The 20,310-nt window shown below is 50.4% G+C and overlaps 1 protein-coding gene across 7 annotated transcripts in view; it reads left to right on the top strand.

Annotated features, from left to right (window-relative positions):
• SOCS7 (suppressor of cytokine signaling 7) overlaps window positions 1-7,030 on the top strand; it is a 58,369-nt gene extending 51,339 nt beyond the window's left edge. For 5 of the 7 annotated variants that reach the window (XM_015119483.3, XM_015119484.3, XM_015119486.3 and 2 more), the window contains one exon: window positions 973-1,226. The gene's annotated coding sequence lies outside the window, so the exon portion shown is untranslated. Of the gene's footprint in view, window positions 1-462 lie in introns of all 7 variants that reach the window. The other 2 variants (XR_013406612.1, XM_015119485.3) reach the window with 2 other exon arrangements.
• Window positions 7,031-20,310: the final 13,280 nt, after the last annotated feature.

Raw genomic sequence — 20,310 nt, forward strand, 5'->3', positions numbered from 1 at the left:
CACTGTGCCCCGTCAGGAAAGGTCTTTAGGGTATGAAATTTGGTCTTTATGACTTCTGGTTGTTCAGACTGATTTTAATTTGGGAGTTCTGAATGGCCTGCTTTGTCTATGTGTGCTGTTACCTCTGGAATTTCATGCCAGGGGGTTTGGAGTCAGGCTACAGAGTAATGGCGAGAACAGTGCCTGTCTCAAGTTGGAAGGTGGACGCAACAGTGGCCTTTGTGATTCTGTGTCAACCCTGTCCAGTTGACAGAAGCTGCAGAAATATAGAGCTCTCTGGCCAGGCGTGGTGGCTCACGTCTGTAATCCCAGCAGTTTGGGAGGCTGAAGCGGGCAGATCACGAGGTCAGGAGTTTGAGACCAGCCTGGCCAACATGGTGAAACCCTGTCTCTACTAAAAATACAAAAATTAGCCAGGCTTGGTGGCACACGCCTGTCCAGCTACTTGGGAGGCTGAGGCAGGAGAATCGCTTGAACCCAGGAAGCAGAGATTGCAGTGAGCCGAGATCATGCCATTGCACTCCAGCCTGGGTGACAGAGCAAGACTCCGTCTCAAACAAAACAAAACAAAAAAAGAAATATAGAGCTCTTTCTAGCCAGGTTCAAAAGGGATTACTCCAGGGGCTCACTTCCCTTTTCAGTCCCTAGAGCAATTCAGCCTCAGAGAAAAAGTGGGTAGGAAATGAAGGGGTAAGGGAAAGGGAAAGAGAGAATTTATGCAATGTGGTAGGATATATTTATTAGTTATTTCGGGACCTTGTTTTGTCATCCAAGTCATAGGCTGCTCAGGTCCCCTGACAAAGGCCACTCTGCATCCCTAGTCACATGTGGCCCTCGTGGAAGCATTCAGCTCTCCAGGCTCCATTCTCCTTTTGAGGTGTGTTGCTCCACCTTCAGTGTCTGGCTGTTCTTTCACTCCATTTTGGTTCTATTCTGTTTAACTGTTTTAATTTTTTTTCCTTTTTTACCTAGGCATTTGGTTGCCAAGCTCCAGCTTTGAAGAACCAAATTAAGCTACCATGAAAAGAAGAGGAAAAGTGAGGGAACGGGAAGATTGGGATTCTCTGTTCAGAGACTTCGGTTCCCCACGCAGCCCTGGGGCTTGGAAGAAGCACATGACCGTACTCTGCGTGGGGCTCCACCTCATACCCACCCCTGGGCATCTTGGGACTGGAGGGGCTCCTTGGAAAACTGGAAGAAGTCTCAACACTGTTTCTTTTTCAGAAGTTTTGTTTTTGATATTTGTATTACTTGGTATGGAAAACTCACCTTGAAGGCAGCTGGGGTTTGTGCCCATTAGATTGAAAGTGGTATGAAGGGTGAGCAGGTCCAAAGAAGGGTTGGGAGGAGGGGACGGGACGGCCATTCAGCTGGTGCCAAAGGCAGAGTTAGAGTCTGTGCCGTGGGCCTGGAAGATGGGAGGAAGGGCCTGAGGTTTGCAAAGGACTGAGAGTTCCTGAGGGAGGGGGAGTCTGCTTCTTGTTGCCATGGGCAGCTGTGGTAGGAGCAGGAGAGAAAGGAGGGTAGGTGATCTCGAAAAGAATATTGGGCAAAACCTGGCAATTGGCCTTAGCTGGGGGAAGTAGTGACTCCTGCATCCTTTTTTAAGGTTTAGGAATCTGAGTTCAGAAACACCTCTCATGGAAGCTGTACTAGTTGTCATTTACTTAATTCCTTAAGTTCCATGACCTGAAGTTAACCCATTCTTTCTCTGCTCTCAACCCATTCCCCCTTGAGATAACTGTACATGTCACTCTGGTCATGGTAACGGCATCCCTATTGCTTCTGCCGGCTGTCAAGGCAATCGTTTTTCTCATCACCTGGGCGGTTCAGAGCCAATCATGGGCTGCTGAATTTAATGGAGCGTGCTTCCAGGTTCTTCATGGCACTGTACTCATGACTTAGGAGTCAGTGTTATTTCCATGTGCCTGTCAGCTTATGAGGGGGAATGTGGAGGAAGGTGAGAAATGCAGCTCCCACAGTTGTGCTCTTCCTAGAGAAAGCTCTCAGAACGCAGCCCTCACAGGATTTCCTTAGGTCAGAGGAGAGCATCGCATCTCATGTTTTTAGGTTTATCACTGCTGTCCCACTTCTGAGATGGGAGGTAGCAAGGGCTTCTATATTTTCCTGTGTTCATTCTAGCAATCCAGAGATTTCCAGATCAGAGCTTGCTGGTCTCCACTCACTGGAAAGTCTGTCAGGTGCCGATTTGAGAGCTGCCTGTCTTCTGGCTCTCAGGAGGAGCAGGCAGAAAAACTCCAATGGTCTTTAATGGTTTCTGCAGCTGGCCATGGCCAATTCATATGACGCTGTGAGTTTGCTTTCTTGTAGAGCTGCTCTGGGGAGAGGTTTGCTATTGAGATGTAACAGTGGAGTTGTTGGGTCTTCATGACTCCTTTGCGTGTGTTCTGTGAGACACTTTCTGGGTTCCCCATGCTTATAACTGCCTCATCTCACAAGATACTAATGTCAGGTTTGTGGCTTCCTGATGGTTTGGGTGGGGCCCCAGTGTCTTGGTAATTTATAGGACCACCTCATCTGGGAGCATTGCCTTCTTCCTTAGTCCTGCATGTAATGACCAGTCTTCCTCCTTGTAGCTGAACAGGGAGGAAACTTGCATCATTACCTGACCATGGAGGGGCGGCCCACAAGATGAGCTTTGCACCATAAACACAGCCCACCTCTGATTTGTCATATGGTACCTCTTCTTTTCTTGGCTTCCATGGTAGTATTACCAACTATTACCAATTAAGCAAGATTATGATCCCAGAAATTGGCTTAGCATGTGAGTGTTGCCTCTTGAGAGTACAAGTGATATAACTCGCCATCTTGCAGGAAGTGCCACCCTGATACAGAGCCTGAAGTCTGGAATCCATTGAGATCCTTGGGTGGCGGATATGCAGCCTGGGAGCTTTCTTTTTTTTGTTCCTTTTCAACCACTCATAATTTTAAGATTATTTTTTAGTGTGTGTGTGCCTGGCTTTGTGCTAGATACTACAGAAAACAAAAAAGGTAAAAGACGTAATGTGTGGCCTAAGGGAGCTTTTAGGTGACTGCTGCACATCAAGCAGAAAATCAAGGACCATCTAAAGACATTTGTAGTGGATAAGATCAGGGTAGAACAGATGGTCTGGGAAAGTTCTGTGCCTCTGAGGTTTTGGGTTGTAGTTAATGGCAGGACAGACAGTGAGATGAGAAACACATGAACAAAAGCAAGGAAACAGAAATCTGCATGGCATGTACTGAACAGTGCACAGCCCTGTTAGAGCTACATGGTTAAAGCATCCTTTCCAGTGCAGTTGTCTAGATGGAAGCTTCTCAGCCACCAGGCAGACCTGAGTGCCGAGGGTTTATGCTGGTTAGGTGGAGCCCAAAGCCCAAAGGAGTCAGCAAGGCTTCTGCCCATTGCCAGGGCCTCACTATGGTCAGGCCATGTGAGGGAGGCAGAACCTGCACACACCTTATGTTACTGGGGTTTCTTCTGGAGAACTCATACACTCAGGTACAAAACAAACCAACTGAGGAAGTGTGACCCAACCTCACCACCCACCTTTCTTCTCCTGGGGAGGGTCATGTTGAACTGTGATCTGTCGGTGCACTGGTCCCAGCCCTGGCTGCAGCCTAGTCCTTCCTCTGTGGAGTGGGCTGCAAAACAGCAGTGCAAGAGGAGACAGGTGTGGGTGTTTGGTGCCTGCATGGGTGGCCTTGCACAGAGCAGTTAGAGGAAGATGAGGAGGAGGCATGGGGCTGGACCAGCTCTCTGGGATGCAGCCTGGTCAGAGAGTAAATGGAGCAGAGGAACAGGTGCAGCAGCTGGGGTAGCACCTGCCCTTCACCTCCCCGACCAGGCCCACCCCTCCTTCACCAGTGCTGTGTAGAGCTCATTTAAATGTATTCCTTTCTAGGTCTGGGCGCAGTGGCTCACGCCTGTAATCCCAGCACTTTGGGAGGCTGAGGTGGGCGGATCACGAGGTTGGGAGTTCAAGACCAGCTTGGCCAAATAGTGAAACCCCATCTCTACTGACATACACAAATAAGCTGGGCATGGTGGCCTGTACTTGTAGTCCCAGCTACTCGGGAGCCTGAGACAAGAGAATCATTTGAACCCAGGAGGCGGATGTTGCAGTGAGCTGAGATCGCTCCACTACCCTCCAGCCTGGGCGACAGAGCAAGACTGCATCTCAAAAAAAAAAAAAAAATTTCCTTTCTGGTTGTATTTTCAAGTCACAAATTGGAAAAGGCTTACATCTAGAGACCCACTATTGATTTCTAAGTTGTGGGTGGGTGAGACTAGTGGCTTCAGTGCCTATATAACCCTCACCTGTTTATGACTGATCTACTGTAACCTTCCTCAGGTTGAGAGCCAGTGTGAGCCAGTGACAACTACTGCTACAACTTGCTGTTACTTGAAATTTGTGTGCTATGTTAGGAGCATAGGAGTAGGCGGGTGGGGGTTTTGTTGTGGGCACTAGATAAGTGGGTGGCAGCTGGCTCTTTGGAACCATTGGTGCTGACCTTGGCCTGGTCACCTTTTACTTTACCTAGGTAAAGTGAATGTTACATCCTGGAACCTGAGCCGTGGAGGTGGCACCGCCTCCCTGAGGAGAAAGGTGTGACCAAGGGAAGCTCCCGCATGGCTCCTGCTCCTTCCACTTCCCTACATTTCACTTGGGCTAATCATGTAAGCCCCCCTTGAGGTTGGGGATGGTGTGGAGATAGCTGCAGACACCCCTGTAACAGACATCCAGGAAGAATTGGGGAGTGGGGGTAATTCTAGTTCTCAGGCCTAGAGGTGAGAGGTGGGAGTAGAACCAGAAGTGCCCTGGAATCCAGCCTTGTCAGCCCTCACCCCGGGGCTCCCAGGAAAGCATGGCATGCTTGAAGCCCTCTGCTCCCTGCAGAAAGTGGGGAGAGGAGGAGCTTTTTCCTTCAGTTAGAGCTTTCCCTTCCCTGCTGCCTCTCTCCCTTAGCTTTGGAGCCCTAAAGTTAGTGGACAAGACACTGGGATAAAGCTCTACGGCTGCTGGAACGTCTGAGTCTGTGTGTGTGCATATGCGTATGCGTGTGTGTGTGTATGTCATTTGCAGAAGTCTTGCTACCAGTTGGGGTGTTAAGAGCATCTCCACTGGGCGGAGACCTGGCATTTGTTTCCACTTTTAAGAGAATGACACGCCCCCTGTCATGTAAGGGAGGAGCTATTGAGTTAGACATTTTCCCTATGGGAATCCTGGGTTTGGTTTGTGGGAAAGGAGGGAATGGAGAAGTGATTTTTATCTCTAATCGTCAACACAGCTGTTCTTCCACTGAATTTGTGCTATTGCATACATGTAGCCATCTTTCTTTTCACTGCAGCAGTGTTTATCAGTAGTTGAAAATGATTTATTTGCTCCTGGGGAGTAAAACCTTTTTTACTAAAAAAAGAAAAAGAAAAAAAAGAAGAAAAGTGTGCCCCCCTCCTTCGCCATGATAGCTATAGAATGGTTGGGCCACAAAGGTCAAGTCTGCACGTCCCTGTGGTAGACCCTGCTTTCACATTGGAGCCTTCTCGCTCAGCACAAAACAATCGGAGGCCTTGAGAAAATGGAGAGCAAAGTCTTGGGAGCAGTGAAATGGGGGTTGGATCATAGAGACAGGCACTGGGGACTCGGGTACTGCAGTTAGGAAAGTAGCGTAATGAGTTGTACTGAAAATGATGATTCTCTAGTCTGCCAGAAAAGGACTTTTCTTTACATGCAGATTTCATATTGTCTTTGTCCTTTTCATTGGTTCTTGACCTTCCTGGTAGGTGTCGCTCAGTTTCTTCCTGTTTTCCTTCCTGTCTTCTCCACACCTGCTATCCTGTCCCACTCCCATCTACCTCCCGGGAAGCCAGCCCTGCATGCTTAGTTCATGACCTGCTTCACTCCCATTTCATTTCTAGAGGGTTTAGAGGGGACCTGGAACTGCTCCCTTTCCCTCTCCTACCCGCTCCTCCTCAATGCCAAGAGGCCTGGAGGGGCAGACAGAAAGCTGCTGGCCACAGCGGGAAGACGGGCATGTTTGGTTGCAGCTGGACTGCGATCGTAGTTCCTCCTGGAGATCGAGTGTGAGGAACTTAGGACACTCTTCCTCAGACTCTGGGATCATCACATACCACACTGCCCCGCTCAGAGCTTCGTCCTGAGCTCCCTAACCAGCTCAGGTGGAGCAGAAGCCTGGTCTCACTCCTCCATCTCTGGTGCTCCCTTGGGTGGGGACCTGCCCCTCACTCTTAGGCCCAGAACCTTGTCCAAGGGACAGGTAGGGTCCAGGTGCCACTTTGGGTAGCTGGCTGTTGGAATGCCCAAACTGGTGCTGCCTGTGGCATAGCCACTGCTGTACGTTTCTGGTTGTTTTTAAGAAACTCGATGAAGAGGGGTGTCATTCTTGGCTCGGGGTGGTTGCCAATTTTTCACCAGAAAGGGAGCCACACCCTGCAACCACTTCTGTCCCCGTTAGCCCCCCTCTGACCTCCAAGCCAAAGCGTGGCCTGGCTTTTGTCTTCCCATTTAGTTTTCCTCTTTTGCCCTTCCTTTTGTGCTTAATTTATTAAAATAGTTGCTGTATAATTTATTTTCATAAACTATAAAAAAATACTAAATGGTTAAAATAGACTTGCAGGCCAATCTTAAATGGGGTGGGGGGTCTGAGGGTGGGATGGGGAAAGGGAAAGAGGTTTTGATATAAACAAAACAAATGCACTTTGGGTGTGTTTTGGTATTTTTCTGGGGATAGAGGGGGTGGGGTTAGGGATGTCCCTGTAGATTAGTTCCAGAATGGGGTGTCTGTATATACTGTATTAATAGGCATGTTTGACTCTCGTAAAGGGACATTAGTAGCTGCTGCAGGTCCTGTTTGGAAACCCCATGTACAATTCCCAGTTTTTTGTAAGTGTCAGTGCGAGAGACATTTGACTCTTGTGTTTGTATCTCCTTTTTATGATTGCTGTACCTACCCATGTCTTTTTGGGGAGGGGTGAAAAGAGATTTGAAATAAAAATGTTTAGAAATTATTTCATGTTCTTTGGGTTGGTGTTTTTCACTCCCTCTCCCATCTCATGTGACTCCTGATATGCCCCAATAGGATCTGATGACTCAGCCCCGGGGAATGGGTGATCCTTGTGATGTCGGCCAAGCAGAGTGCACGCAGCACTAGGCTTGTCAGAATTAGAGGTGCTGAAAAATCCCTGAGGCTGATGGCTACTGCTCAGAGCTACCTTCTCCTTCCCTAGGAAGTGCAGGAGCATTCCAGAGAGCTTTCTGGGGCTGCCTGTGGCCTTTTTGTCTTGGTGAGCAGTAGCGTGGGGCTCTACCTAGGGAGAGTTCATATTTTACCATAGCAGTCATTCCTAGTATTCCCCGTGGCTGGCACCAAGATTTTTCCTAAGTTTAACCCATAGCCCTCCTGCCGCCTTTCTAGCCTACTGTTGCTTAAGCTGTGCTTTTCGGAGAGAAAAGGACCAGGTTGTTCCTCTGGTCGACAACGTGTGTATAGGCATATCCTGGGGATTTTGTGGGTTCCGTTCCAGACAACCGCAATAAAGTGAACATCACAATAAAGCAAGTTGCACAAATTTTTTGGTTTCCCAGTGCATATAAAAGTCACGTTAGGCCACGCACGGTGGCTCACGCCTGTAATCCCAGCACTTTTGGGAGGCCGAGGTGGGTGGACCACAAGGCCAGGAGATCGAGACCATCCTGGCTAACACGGTGAAACCCCGTCTCTACTAAAAACACAAAAAATTAGCCAGGCATGGTGGCGGGCGCCTGTAGTCCCAGCTACTTAGGAGACTGAGGCAGGAGAATGGCGTGAACCCGGGAGGCGGAGCTTGCAGTGAGCCAAGATCACGGCACTCCAGCCTGGGCGACAGAGCAAGACTCTGTCTCAAAAAAAAAAAAAAAAAAAAAAGGTTATGTTTACGCTGTTGTGTGTAATCTTTAAAAATAATGTACGTAATTTAAAAATACTTCATTGCTAAACAACACTAACGATCATCTGGGCCTTCAGCAAATTGTAATCTTTTCACTTGTGAAGCGTCTCACCACGATGTTGATGGCTGCTGATGGATTAGAGTGGCAGTTGCTGAAGGCTGCGGTGGCTGTGGCAATTTCTTTTTCTTTTTTTTTGTGAGACAGAGTCTCGATCTGTCTCCCAGACTGGAGTGCAGTGGCGCGATCTCAACTCACTGCAAGCTCCGCCTCCCAGGTTCACACCATTCTCCTGCCTCAGCCTCCCGAGTAGCTGGGACTACAGCCGTCCGCCACCACGCCCGGCTAAGTCTTTGTATTTTTAGTAGAGACAGTTTCACTGTGTTAGCCAGCATGGTCTCGATCTCCTGACCTCGTGATCTGCCCACCTTGGCCTCCCAAAGTGCTGGGATTACAGGCGTGAGCCACCGCGCCCAGCCTATTGTGGCGATTTCTTAAGACACCAATAAGGTTTGCTGCATTAATTTGACTCTTATTTTCAAAAAAGATTTCTCTGTAGCATGTGATGCTGTTTGATAGCATTTCCACACAGTAGAACTCCTTTAGAAATTGGAGTCAGCCCTCTCAAATCCTGCTACTGCTTTATCAATTAGGTTTATGTAATATTCTTCTTTGTTGTCATTTCAACAAAGTTCACAGCATCTTCACCAGGAGTACATTCTATCTTGAGGCTACTTTCTTTGTTCATCCATAAGCAGTAACTCCAGACAGATGTGATGGTACGCACCTGTACCCCAGCTACTCAGGAGTCCAAGGCAGGAGGATCCCTTGGGCCTAGGAGTTTAAGGCCAGCCTGGGTAGCATAGCAAGACCCAGTCTCGTCCCTTAAAAAAAGCAACTCCCATCTGTTTTAAGTTTTATGATAAAATTGTAGCAATTCAGTCACATCTTCAAGGCTTCACCTCTAATTCTAGTTATGCTGTTACCACCACATCTGCAGTTACTTCCTCCACTGAAGTCTTGAACCCCTCATGGTAATCCATGTGGGTTGGAATTAACTTCTTTCTTTCTTTTTTTTTTTTTTTTAGATGGAGTCTCACTCTGTCACCCAGGCTGGAGTGCAGTGGCTGGATCTCAGCTCACTGCAAGCTCCGCCTCCCGGGTTCACGCCATTCTCCTGCCTCAGCCTCCCGAGTAGCTGGGACTACAGGCGCCCGCCGCCTCGCCCGGCTAGTTTTTTGTATTTTTTAGTAGAGACGGGGTTTCACCGTGTTAGCCAGGATGGTCTCGATCTCCTGACCTCGTGATCTGCCCGTCTCGGCCTCCCAAAGTGCTGGGATTACAGGCTTGAGCCACCGCGCCCGGCCGGAATTAACTTCTTTCAAACTCCTGTTCATGTTGATACTGTGACCTCCTTCCATGAATTATGCGTGATCTTTTTTTTTTTTTTTTTTTTGGAAATGGAGTCTCGCTCTGTCACCCAGGCTGGAGTGCAATGGCGTGATCTTGGCTCACTGCAACCTCCACCCGCTGGGTTCAAGCGACTCTCCTGCCTCAGCTTCCCGAGTAGCTGGGATTACAGGTGTGTACCACCATGCCCGGCTGATTGTATTTTTAGTACAGACGGGATTTCACCATGTTGGCCAGGCTGGTCTTGAACTCCTGACCTCAGGTGATCCACTGGCCTCGGTCTCCCAAAATGCTGGGATTACAGGTGTGAGCCACCACGCCTAACATGAATATTCTTAATGGCATCTAAAATGGTGGGTCCTTTCCAAAAAAAGGTTTTCAATTTGCATTGCCTATCCATCAGAGGAATCACTATTTATGGCAGCTGTAGCTTTATGAAGGTATTTCCTTTTTTTTTTTTTTTTTTTTTTTTTTGAGACAGAGTGAGACTGGGTCGCCCAGGCTGGAGTGCAGTGGTGTGATCTCAGCTCACTGCAACCTCTGCCTCCCAGGTTCAAGCCATTCTGCTGCCTCAGCCTCCTGAGTAGCTGGGACTACAGGAGCCTGCCACCACGCCCCGGTAATTTTTTGTATTTTTAGTAGAGGCGGAGTTTCACCGTGTTTGTTAGCCAGGATGGTCTTGATCTCCTGACCTCGTGATCTGCCCGCCTTGGCCTCCCAAAGTGTTGGGATTACAGGCCTGAGCCTCCGTGCCCAGGAATAATGTATTTTTTAAATAATAAAACTTGAGGGCCAGGCGGAGTGCCTGATGCCTGTGATCCCAGCACTTTGGGAGGCCAAGGTCGGCAGGTCACCTGAGGTCAGGAGTTCGAGACCAGTCTGGGCAACATGGTGAAACCCCGTCTCTACTAAAAATGCAAAAATTACCTGGGTGTGGTGGCACACACCTGTAATCCCAGCTACTCAGGAGGCTGAGGCAGGAGAATCGCTTGAACCTGAGAGGTGGAGGTTGCAGTGAGCCGGTATCACACCACCACTGCACTCCAGCCTAGGCAACAGAGCAAGACTCCATCTCAAAAAAAAAAAAGAAAGAAAGAAACTGGGGCTGGGCACGGTGGCTCATGCCTGTAATCCCAGCACTTTGGGAGGCTGAGGCGGGTGGATCACCTGAGATCAGGAGTTCAAGATCAGCCTAGGCAACATGATGAAACCCTGTCTGTACTAAAAATACAAAAATTAGCCAGGTGTGGTGATGCATGCCGGTAATTCCAGCTACTTGAGAGGCTGAGGCATGAGAATCGCTTGAACCCAGGAGGCGGAGGTTGCAGGGAACTGAGATCATGCCACTGCACTCCAGCCTGGGCAAGAGAGAGAGACTCCATCTCAGAAAAATAAATAAGACTTGAAAGTCGAAATTACTCCTTGATCCATCAGCTGCAGAATGGATGTTGTGTTTGCAGGCACAAAAACAACACTCATCTCCTTGCGCAGCTCCATCAGAGCTCTTAGATGACCAGTTGCATTGACTTCCTGCCTCAGCTGCCTGAGTGACTGGGACTGCATGTGCCACCACGTCTGGCTAACTTAAAAACTTTTTTTTTATTTTGGTAGAGAAAGGATCTCGCTATGATGCCCAGGCTGAAGGGCAGTGTCACGATCATAGCTCAATCCAGCCTTGAATTGCTGGCCTCAGGCAATTTTCCCCCCTTGGCCTCTCAAAGCACTGAAATTATAGGCATGAGCCACTGTGTCCAGCCTAGCATTCTTTTGGAAACAATGGGCCCCAAATAAAACCCCTTCCCACTGTCTTCACCTCCAAAACCTGAAACTACCTGCTTCATCTCCTCATCACAAAGGCTGTTCCGTCAAACCTCTGCAGTGGAGTTTCCTCACACACATACTTACTTGAATTCAATGATAAGCACTTGGCAAGTAATAGTGCCAGAGATTCTTCATTCATTCCATTGTATGTCCCCTTGATTGAAGGTGAGACGGAAACAGTAAGTTTTATGTCTCTTGGTTCCCTCCAGCCTCTCATAGTGTGAACATCTCGCACATAAGGATTCTAGTGCATATTTGTACCACGTGGATTCTGAAGACCAACTGTTTTCACTGGTGCTCAGCCAAAGGCACAAGAGTCGACTCCAGCTCAGGAGAGGTACTAGCTGATCCCTAACAGAGCGCCTCCCCAGGGGGGTTTTGAGAGGAATTTTGTAGCTTCCTCTGCTGCACAGATTCCCGTTGAAGCTGTGATTTCACCATACATCTGTCTATTGCCATGTCCTCACTAGGCATTCTCCTTTGTGAACCTGGACAATTTCAACTGGTCTTCCTACTTCCTGTTTCTCCTCTCTAGTCCTTCAAAATGTCCTTCTATGAGGTCTCACTGTGTTGCCCAGGTTGGAGTACAGTGACTCAGTCTCGGCTCACTGCAGGCTTAACCTCCCAGATTCAATCTATCCTCCCATCTCAGCCTTCTGAGTAGCTGGGACTAAGATACAAGCCAACATGCCTGGCTAATTAATCTTTTTTGTAGAGACGAGGTCTCACTATGTTGCCCAGGCTGGTCTGGAACTCCTGGGCTCAAGTGTCCTCCACCTTGGCCTCTAAAGTGCTGAGATTTCAGGCATGAGCCACCATACCCAATGGTGTAACTTCTTTAGTTTGCAATCTTTGATATCTTTCAACCAAGAGAAATCCCCACTGAAATCTTAACCCTTGATCTGCTTTCCAATGCTGTTTCTCCTTCCCTGACAACGTAGGCTTCAGTCTGGCCACACGTGTGACCTGATGTCTGTGATCATGGCATTCCTCCTGCCACTCTGCCTTCCCTCATAGTTCACCCTGTGCCTGGAGGACCCTTACCTGTCACCCTCTCTACCTGCTGAACTCATCCTTTCGGGCCCTGCCCCAGGGTCACTCTGTGGAATTGGAATTGTCACTAGCCACAAACAAATGGCTCTTTCCTCTCTTATGACATTTGTTCATCTATCTCTGCTTGTTCCGACTGTGACCTCTGCAAGGGACAGTGTCCTATTTATCTCTCTCCCCACTCCCAGGGCCTGGCACAGTTGAATGGCCGTGCCAAGGTGGTGATAAGTTGAGGAGATGAGATCAGCCCCCCAGGAATGTTGCTAATATTCCCTGGTCTCTAGTCAGCCAGTCCTTGAACCTGGATCTCCACCTTTCACAGTGGACAACTGGATTGTTTAGAGGTGGGGATTTTTAGTCACCAAATGCCAGTCTTTTTCTTCTTGTTTTTGTTTTGTTTTGTTTGTTTGTTTTTTGAGATGGAGTTTTACTTTATCACCCAGGCTGGAGTGCAGTGGTGCAATCTCAGTTTACTACAACCTTTGCCTCCCAGGTTCAAGTGATTCTCATGCCTCAGCCTCCAAAGTAGCTGGGATTACAGGCATGTGTCATGTGTCACCACACTCAGCTAATTTTTGTATTTTTTAGTAGAGGCTGGGTTTCGTCATGTTGGCCAGGCTGGTCTCTAACTCCTGGCCTCAAGTGATCCACCTGCCTTGGCCTCTCAAAGTGCTGTGATTATAGGCATGAGCTACAGTGCCCAGCCCCAAATGTCAGTCTTCTGCAAAACTTTCTCAAGAGACTGAAATTTTCATGGTTGGAGTAGGAGTGTGAAAGATGTGATACAAGGTGGGCGCAGTGGCTCACACCTGTAATCTCAGCACTTTGGGAGGCTGAGGCGGGTCGATCACCTGAGGTCAGGAGTTTGAGACCAACCTGGTCAACATGGTGAAAACCCGTCTTTACTAAAAAATACAAAAAATTAGATGGGCGTCGTGGCACATGCCTGTGTGTGGAGGATGAGGCAGGAGAATCGCTTGAACCCGGGAGGTGGAGGTTACAGTGAGCTGAGATCATGCCATTGCACTCCAGCCTGGGTGACAGAGTAAGACTCCGTCCAAAAAAAAAAAAGAAAGAAAAGTAAAGAGAGAGGGAGGGAGGGAGGGAGGGAGGAAGGAAGGAAGGAAGGAAGGAAGGAAGGAAGGAAGGAAGGAAGGAAGGAAGGAGAGGAAGGGAGGGAGGGAGGGAGGGAGGGAAGAAGGAAGGAAGGAAGGAAGGAAGGAAGGAAGGAAGGAAGGAAAGAAGGAAGGAAGGAAGGAAGTGGAGGAAGGGAGGGAGGGAGGGAAAAGAAAGAAAGAGAAAGAAAGAAGTGACACAGCGGTAACCCAAGATGTTCCAGAGGTGGGATATAGACTGCTTCCTCCTGGCGTCATAGAGGATGATAGAGCTGTTGCTGCTCTTGGATGGAAGACGCTACCGATCTAGGGTCAGCCAGCTTGGTCCAGTGGCCAAAGATTGCACTGAGCCACCTGCTGAGTTATCACTCAACAGAAACCCTGCATTTAAAGAGAGCTCAACCCAGACCCCCTTCTCACATCCCAGGCTTACATCCCAGGTTTCTCATCTCATCAGGGTCAGAGTTGGGGGTGGGTGTCAAGGCCTGGCTTCCTGGCCCCTGCACTGCTGAGAAATTTGATTTTATTTCTGGGCCCTTATTCTGCAGATCCAGGGATGATGGGAGAACGGGAGAGGCTAGCTAGGTTTATACTCGGAGAGAAAAGTAAGAGGGAATGGTAATGGCTGAGCGTGGGGAACATTGAGAAGGTTTAGAAACAGGTAGGAAGTTCTTTGGCAACAGCTGTCCTGTGTGTGAGACTGATAAAGTCAAGATGTTTAACTATGCAGTGAGTGTCATCTCTTGGTGCCTCTTCTCCCCTATGCCTTGGTATTGAAAAACCTGAGATATCGGCCTGGCGCCGTGGCCCACGCCTATAATCCCGGCACTTTAAGAGTCAGGAGTATGGGGAAGGCATGGGGGCTCATGCCTGTAATCCCAGCACTTCGGGAGTCAGAGGCAGGTGGATCACCTGAGGTCAGGAGTTTGAGACCAGCCTGGCCAACATGGTGAAACTCCATCTCTACTAAAAATACAAAAATTAGCCAGGCATGGTGGTGGGCACCTGTAACGCCAGCTAATTGGGAGGCTGAGGCAGGAGAATCACTTGAATCTGGGAGGCGGAGGTTGCAGCGAGCTGAGATCGTGCCACTGTACTCCAGCCTGGGTGACTCAGAGGGAGGCTCGGTCTCAAAAAAAAAAAAAAAAAAAAAGAGTCAGGAGCATTGCTTAAGCCCAGAAGCTCAAGACCAGACTAGGCAATATGGCAAGACTCCATCTCTATTTAAAAAAAATAAAAAATTAGCTGGGCATGGTAACATGTGCCTGTAGTCCCAACCAATTTAAGCCCAACCAATTTAAGAGACTGAGGCAAGAGGATCGATTGGGCCCAGGTGATCAAGGCTACAGTGAGCTGTGATTGCGCCACTGCACTCCAGCCTGGGTAACAGAGTGACTCTGTCTCAAAGCGAACAAAAACCTGTCTGAACACAGGGCAGATACTTCTTTGACTGGGATCCCACATGGCTCTGGACATGTTAAATGCCGACTGCATGTGGAGAGTGGGCTCTGTGTCTTGCTCATCTTCTGGGATGACCCCCACTCTCCAGCCTAGCACATGAAGGGATACATACCCCTGTGAATGTTTTAAAAACATGGAGCAGGTCAGAGGCAGAGCCAGGCCAGGAGGGAGGTAGCAGTGGGGAAAGGTCTTCTGGGCTGGAATCACCTTTGGGCCTGGATCGGGGAGCTCCCATATTGGAATGGGAGTTTATGTGGGAATTGTTTTCAGCAATGCTGGTGAGGGAGACCGCAGAATGCATTGTGGAGTCTGGAGGAGAGGCTTCGGGGATGGTGCTGTGGTTCTCAGGCAAGGCAGAGGCTTTGTGAGCTTGAATCACTTAGACAACCTTTTCACATCTCACTCCCAAGACTAAGACACCCTCCTAGAATCTCAAGGGGTTGTGGGGGAGAGGGGGTGATGAGGATAGCAGATGAGACATCTCAGGGGCATCCATGGGCTCTTCGCCTCCTCCCATGCCCCTGCCTGCTTGTTAAGACTCCTGGGGAGGGCCTAGCCCAGGATTTGCTGACCTGAGTTTGTCTCGGCTCTACTACCTGCTGGTTGTGTGATCTTGGGCAATTTATTTATGCTTTTTCGGTCTGTTTCCTCTTGAGTTTTATTTCCTATCTCATGTGTAAGTAAATGAGACATGTGTGTAAAATGCCTGGTACATCTTGAGCACTCAATAAACATCCACAAAAGCCTGCGCAACATGGCAAGACCCCATCTCCATTAAAAAAAAAAAAAATTAACTGGGCATGGTGGCATGCACCTATAGTTTCAGCTACTCAGGAGGCTAAGGTGAGAGGATCGCTTGAGCCTGGGAGCTCCAGGCTACAGTGAGTGGTGATGGTGCCATTGCACTCCAGACTGGGCTACAGAGCGAGACACTGTCTCAAAATGTGTCATTTCTCTGTCTATCTCTGGACACTGATTATGATTATTATTTTTTTGAGATGGAGTGTCTCTCTGTCACCCAGGCTAGAGTGCAGTGGCAAGATCTCAGCTTACTGCAACCTCTGCCTCCTGGGTTGAAGCAATTCTCCTGCCCCAGTCTCCTGAGTAGCTGGGATTACAGGCATCTGCCACCATGCCCGGCTAATTTTTGTATTTTTAGTAGAGACTGGGTTTCACCATGTTGGCCAGGCTGGTCTTGAACTCCTGACCTCAGGTGATACACCCACCTCAGCCTCCCAAAGTGTTGGGATTACAGGCATGAGCCACCGTTCCTGGTCCCGTGATCATTATTATTAGCGGGGTTTTATTTTTGCTGGGAGAGGGAAAGAGTCTCGCTCTGTCACCCAGGCTGGAGTACAGAAGCAACTACAACTTCAAACTTCTGGGCTCAAGCATCCTCCCACCTCGGCCTCCCAAAGTGCTGGGATTACAGGCGTGAGCCACTGCGCCCCGCCCTATTTGAAGTATTTTGAAAACTAGGATTGAGATTCTTTTCGCCAAAGGCAGAAGAAGAATGAAAAGCTCCCCTGACCCGAGGCTGCAGAGGGGTGGGCTGTAGGGAAAAAGAGAGGGAGCTTCCAGGTGGGGAATGGCTCCCAGGCTGCTGGTGGCCGCGGGCGGAGCTGGGTGAGTGATTGGGCTTCTCCTGCCACCTAGTGGCTGCTCCGGGCTAAGCCACTCTGCTGTTCCCTCAGGTCCCCTCGGTGGTGCTGGGGTGAGGCCGGACTTACATATTCCTAAACACGGCGTCTCCAGTCGCCTTCTGTTAACCCATTCAACGCTCTGCCCTCTCAGGGACCCTGGCCCATGAGGCACCCTTCACCTGGCCCTGGTGTGTGGGACACGACCCCCTCTTCCAGGTGGAGGGAGAGCGAGAAGCCTTTGTTCTCCTGGCTCCGGGGCAGAGTTGGGGGGCCAAGGCGGACACCTGGCGATGGTGGATGCCACGCCTATGCACCCCGCCCCCGCTGGCTTGATGGCTGCTGATGGGAGATACTGGAGCCCGGGACCGTGTCTGTGTCTGCTGCGGGTTCTAGTTAATTCTATAAATAGGCACTATTTTGTGCAGTCTCCGGGTTAGGGCTCTCCTGAACCTTCCCATCTCACCTTTTTGGAGGACTTTGCCTTTTTGTCTCCAGCATGGAGAGGGTGCGGACAGAGACCGGCCGCCTGAGGCCTGAGGGCCGGATAGGGCCTCGGAGACACCGTCATCTGGGCCTCTTGTCATGCCCCTCCCTCCGAGGAGGCTGCCTGGAGTGATAGCCTGGTTGCATCATGCCAGTCTCCTGCCTATTAGGTGACTGTGACTACTGGGGAGGGGTCTGGCCCTGGGTGAGGAGCTTCAGGAGGAGGCTGAGGGGCCTCATGAAGGGGCCACACGTTGGCTGTGAATCAAGGTCAGGCGTCCTGCCCTGCTGCCCACTGCCCTCCCCACCCCTGACACCCACTTCTCTCTCGGGGCCCTGCAGCCTCAGCTGCACCAAGCCAGGATTGCATCATTCTTGGCTTTGTTCTCAGAGCAGCAGGTGCAGGAGTAGGGCCCGCCACCCGCCGTCCCCCCTTCCCTCTCATCTCCTTCCACTCCCTCCTGGGTAATCCCCCTCCTTCCTCCCTTCCTAGGTTCATGGCACCCCGGGAGTTGTCTGCCTTACCCGTGGCTCTTAGCTCTCTTTCCACCTTCTCCCTGTTCCCCAGGGAGCCCTGGAGGCTACCGAGGTAGAAGGAAGCAGGTTGGGGGGCAGGGATGAGCACCAGGCTGGAAACTGCCATTCTTCATCTCTAACTCCCAGCTGGCTGAAAGCAGGTGCCACCCGCAAAGGGAACACCTGGTTGTAGCCATGGTATGGCCTCCTAGAATTTGGGGACAAGGTCAGAAATCGTCACCTGCTGAGCTAAAGCTAATAATAATCAACATAAAATGAATTAATTCAATCCTCTGTAGAAGGAACTTTTTTGTTTTTTTTTTTTCTTTCTGAGATGGAGTCTCGCTCTGTCACCCAGGCTGGACTGCAGTGGCACAATCTTGGCTCACTGCAACCTCCACCTCCCAGGTTCAAGAACTTCTCTTGCCTCAACCTCCCTAGTAGCTGGGATCATAGGCATGTGCCACTATGCCCGGCTAATTTTTTGTAATTTTGGTGGAAATGGGGTTTTACCTTGTTGGCCAGGATGATCTTGAACTCCTGGCCTCAGGTCATCTGCTCGCCTCGGCCTCCCAAGGTGCTGGAATTACAGGCGTGAGCCACCGCACCTGGCCAGTGCTTAATTTTTATTGATCACTTCTGTGCCCACCAGTAGACCAAGCATTTTAGACTCACATTCTCATGTCATCTTTCAACAGCAATGTGAGGAGGTGCTGTTAGCGTGTCTGGTTCACAGATGAGGGAGCTGCAGCGCGGAGAGGTCAGAACACTTGCCCAAGACTACACGAATATTAAATGACAGGTCTGGGAGGTGAATCCTGGTCTGCCTCCCTCTTGAAGCCTCTGGAAGAGATGGTTGGAAAATTTGATGCTGGCCCGCCCGGAACATTTTTTTTAACCCCTAAAAGATTGTTTTTGGCCAAGACATTCATCAAGAGATAAGTATCTTATTTTAATTTTATCAAACAGAATAAATATCCATGGAAGTCTGGGCTACACACTGAGACCCCGTCTCTAAAAAAATAAAAAAATTAGCCAGACATGGTGGGATGCACTTGTAGTCCCTGCTATTCGGGAGGCTGAGGTGGGACGATTCTTTGAGCCTGGGAGGTTGAGGCAGCTGTGAGTGTTGATTGCACCACTGCACTCCAGCCTGGTCTCACATCAAATGTGCCCTGCCCCTCTCCACACTGCTGTACCTCTGAGGCAACATTGTTGCTGAAGGTTTTGGTCCCTGTGGGGTGTAGCAGAAGACAAGCACTAGGGGATCTAGTCTGCCAGGGAGGAGGGAGGACTGGGGTGCTGCCCTTGTGGACCCTGTAGACTGGCACAGAGACTGTGGGTGGTACTATCCTGTCCCTATTCAGGGGCTCTGCTTGTGAAGCTTCCGGCAGTGTTCACGACGTATTGATAAGACAGCATTGGGTTTAGCAATCTAGCCACCATGACTTTGGCTAGTAGGAGTTTACTCCTGAGGGCCAGATTAGCATCTGTGAGGACAAACAGTCCCTGAGCTCTTCAAAGCCCAACACCAGACCCTAGGCCTGGCCAAGCAACAGCTGTTTCAGAGGCCCAGCATGGGTGGCTGCCACCGCCACCACCTTCTCCTTGTTTTCACTTCCTCAGCACTGAAAGAGAACCTGAGGGAAACCAACTGGAGAGAATGGAGCCTGGCTTCCACAGCCAGGGCTATGCTGCACCACAGCCTGGGAGAGCGCGGCCCAGGGTGAGGGGCAGGCTTGCTGGCTGACACTCTTCTCTGTCTCCGGTCTCTTTAGCTCAAGACAGGCTCCGTCTGAACAGACAAAGGGCCCCATTGACCTCAAAGCCTTGTGACCCCACCCAAGTCTGTCCCTTCCTCCCCAGGCAGCCAGCAGGGTCCTTGAGTAGCAGACAGGAGCCACAAGGCCGCTGAGAGGGCATTGGTGGGGAAGCCAAAAGAGGCAGCAGCCAGCTGGTTGGGGAAAACTGGGAGTGTGTGGGCAGTGCCCACCAGATCCCCATCAGGGGCGGCCAGGGATGAAGGCTCCGGGTACTCCTGGCTGTAGTCCCAGGAGCAAAGCAGCAAATACCTTGCAGGGCCAAAGCATGGGAGGCTGGGGGAGTCCAACTTCAACCCCAAAATGGGCTGCCCGGAGCTCAGGGCCTCCCTGGCCCACATTCCTGTCTCCCTGCCCCCAACATGCCCCCCACACCCAGCCTATAAAGCCCCCTTTGTCTGAGCCACTGAGGATCTTAACTCTCCCCATCTCAGCTTCCCGCCCCCTCTCCCTCATCCTCTGGTGCCTAACAAAGAGGCCAGGGCTCAGTGAAAAGTGGTGAAGCCACCTTCATGCCAGCCTGGGCATTGGCCCAGGGGGTGTGGGCAGCCAGTCCCTGTACACCAAATGCCTCCACCCCACTGCTCACCTCAGGACAGGTTAATTCCCACCCCGGTCCACTGGGGACTGCGTACCCCTGCCCGGGGCAACGTGCCCACCTCAGGGCAGGTTAATTTCTACCCCTGTCCACTGGGGACCGCATATCCCTGCCCAGGGCAGCGTGCCCACCTCTCACGTGGCCATTTATGTGATGCCCCTCTCAGTTTGCCCTGCCTTGTCAGAGGCAGAACAGAGGGCAGTGGGTGGTCAGGAGCCACCCCGATGGAGGGTGTCAGAGGGCGAAGGTGTCTTTTTGCCATCTCCTTGGTCTTCACCAGAGCGGGTGGCCCCACTGCCCACACATTAGGTTCTTGAGTAGTATCTGGGGGTTCAGATCCCCCTTCTCTGGGAGTGGATCAACAGATCAGCCCCCTCCTCCTGCTTGGCAAGTGCCAGGAACATGGCTCACTGGGTGGGCAACAGGAATCCCCACCTCTTTTTCCCA

The sequence above is a fragment of the Macaca mulatta genome, chromosome 16 (genome assembly GCF_049350105.2).
Source record: "Macaca mulatta isolate MMU2019108-1 chromosome 16, T2T-MMU8v2.0, whole genome shotgun sequence".
In the NCBI taxonomy this organism is placed as follows: Eukaryota; Metazoa; Chordata; class Mammalia; order Primates; family Cercopithecidae; genus Macaca; species Macaca mulatta.